This window comes from Acyrthosiphon pisum, chromosome X (assembly GCF_005508785.2).
Source record: "Acyrthosiphon pisum isolate AL4f chromosome X, pea_aphid_22Mar2018_4r6ur, whole genome shotgun sequence".
In the NCBI taxonomy this organism is placed as follows: domain Eukaryota; kingdom Metazoa; phylum Arthropoda; class Insecta; order Hemiptera; family Aphididae; genus Acyrthosiphon; species Acyrthosiphon pisum.
Genome location: NC_042493.1, coordinates 49,705,142 through 49,708,469, shown reverse-complemented (window position 1 = coordinate 49,708,469; position 3,328 = coordinate 49,705,142).

Here is a 3,328-nt window from a genome sequence, read left to right as displayed (position 1 = left end):
TAAGATATACAGGTTACTCAACGAAACTTATATTTTGGTGCGCTTAAAATTAATGATCTTGTCATAGCAAGAATAACAGTTAGCGCTTTTGCATTATAGTGATTTCTCTTGGTACTACAAAATATATCAATATAGATATACAATATTATGTATTGAAGCGCTAGTAGTTATTCTCACATAGTTGATCAGCTGTTAGAAATCAACATTTAAGTGCACCACTTTTGTTGTGTATGTACATAGGGCCGTTGAGTAACCTGTATCTTAAATCGTGGACATTAGGCATGATAACGCGTGCAATGATGAAGCTAGGATATCATACACTTTAGGGGGATATTTCATATTGTACCGCAAAACACGAGTTCCAATGAACTTTTGTTCCACTAAATACTTGTTTTGAACGTGGATAGTTTTATTTATAAATATACTAGGTAGGTATGTAGGGATTCTTGAATTTTCGAATAACAGATTATTAGTTACTATTATTTTTAATATTGATCCGACGTTTCGTGATAGTGACATCATGTGATTCTGATATTAGTATAAACTATAAACAATAAATAATAATTAATCATTATTCATTGTTAGTTAATAATTAGTACCATACAGTATTTTTAATAATTTAATATTTTTATTTACTAGTTACTTGTTTAGTATTTTGTTAACTTAATTACTTATTTTATTTCTAACTCTATTACTATGGACAAGTATCTTATAAAAAAAAGAAAAACCGATAATGAGTCAATACAAAGTAAGTATAGTCCTAATAATTCAATATTGTAACCTACTAAAAATTATAACTAGTAAGAGCATTGTAATTTATATTATATTGTCATAGCCCATAATAATATTATTATTATTATTATAATATTGGTATACTATACTATATTATAAATATGTAGTGTTATTTATTTTAAGTCTAAAATGTGTTAAAATATTAAAAAAGTAAAACTGATTATTATAATCATAAATTGGATTTTAATGAATAAGCTGGGTAGTTATTTTGTCTTATTTAATAAATATAACTGGCAAAAATATCTAGGATCTACATATTATATAATGATATAATCTTATAACAGTTTATTTAACTAACAAAAAAATCTTGAAATTCTTAAAAACTATTTAGTTAGGTATATAAATTATGTTCTAATTAATGATGATAAAATTATAAAAGTTACCTCACTAACTAACTTACATTATATACAAATTATTTTAACTATTTTTTTGGTTTCATAATGTTAGACTACACAAATTTTAATTGTATTTTGTAGTCGGCTTGTGTGATAATGAAAATATTGTTTACCACCAAATATTGCCAAATACTGTTAGTGAAGTATCAAGTTCATCAAAAATGTGTGAACCTAGGCCATTAGACAAAGAAATTTATGATGAGGCTGGTGATGACACCCAAATAATAGAAAAACCACAATTTATATTAGATCCATGTTTTGAAAAGTTACCTACTATAAAGGGTAGAAAAATGGTTAGGTGTATCATTTGTTACAGACAAGCAAATACAGCTTTATTGTTGAGTAAGAAAAAAAATCATTTGCCTCCTGTCTGTTCTGAAAGCGGTTGTGCCCCTCGAGCATCCAGACTAAAACAACATATTAAGTCACATATGCATAGAGAATGTGTAAAAGTTGACCAATTGTCAACATTGTCTGTTTCTGAGGTAAATAATACTGCTCCACTCAATAAGCTAATTTTAAAACAAAACAAAATGCTTGCGTTAAAAATTAGTAAACTATTAATAACAGTTTTTAATGATTCTAAGCTTGGAACTTTAAGCGCATGGTCGTGGCCTTCTAGAGAAGTGGTAAGTCTTATTTGCAACCAGTTGGACCCAGAAAAGCAATTTTAACCATACAGTCCAAAAGAAGGTGACCTACAATATATAAATCCTGGAACACATTCAGTCCTTCTAAGACACATTGTACAAGCAGATATTCCAAATCTAAAATCCAAACTCAAATCGTGTATTGCAATTTCTCTTCGAGTGGATGGTTCTGTAGACAGAAATCAAATAGACAATATACATGTTTTGTTCAAAATTGTGCTGAAGAACGGTGATTCTGAAACAATGCTTATGGGCTTTGAAGAACCTACTCAGAAAGGTGCTATTGGGTATTATGAAGCCATAAAAAATGCTGTTGAACGATTTGTTGACTGGAAAGAAATTTTACCTTTAGTTTCATCAATTGTAACCGATGGATCTAGCGTTAATATAAGCAAAAAAATGGCTTATGGTCTATTTTTGAACAAAAAAGAAATGAAGTGTGTAATAATACTAGGCCATTTATCAAAATTTGGTGTGCAGTTCACAGGAGCGCATTAGCTTGGGAAAACCTAACTTCTGAAGTAGGTGAATTGAATAAACTTATTCAAATATGCTCTTCAATTTCATCCTACTTTCACCAATCGGGACTAAGAACTAATGAGTTAAAAATAATTGCTCAAGATGAACAAAAAACTATGTACACACTTCCAAAGTATTTTGATGTCAGATGGACAGAGTTTACTTATAATTTATTACTGAATATATTAAGGAATTGGAGAATCCTTGTTAAGTACTTTACTTTAAAAAAAGAAGATAAAGATAATAAAACAAAGGCTGAAGGATTTTTAAAAAATTAACCCGATGTTAACAAATTAAAAATTTTGTGTTTTTTTGTTGACTTGGTTTATTTGTATCCACGTTTCCAGAAACAAATCCAATCGGATGATGTTCTTATATATGATATAGCTGAGAAAAGAAATGCATTAATAAAAGCTATTGAAAATCTACGGGATCATCCTTTACTCGGTGGATGGGAAAGTATATTAGAAAATGAAATTGAAAAAACTGATGTTGAATCAGAAAATAATCATTCAAATATTATGTTAAAAGGCATCCAATTATATGAAAAAAAAAAGAAAACTCCCGAAGAAAGTCTCATCATTTATTCGACTCTGATACCCGTTCATTTTCTGCTGTGCGAAATGATACATTGGAACACATTAAAACATTTTTAGCTGATCGACTGGATGCTGAAGACTGGTCGGCATTTAAACCATTGGAACGGTTCAGCAATACAGTAACAGATTCGGAACTTAATGTATGCCACAAAATGATTTGTCCAGATATTTATTTGGTTGACTTTGTCACTAGTTACAGAGAAGCATCATACACGTCAGAAGTCGCAGAAAAGAAAATGTCTACAAGATTGTTAAAGCTACTATTGTTGAATGAAACTTGGAAACCATTAAGTTTATCAGTGGTATATTGATTTAATATTAACATACAGGGTGATTGATTAAGCGTAAAACACTCATTATCTCAAAAAGTATT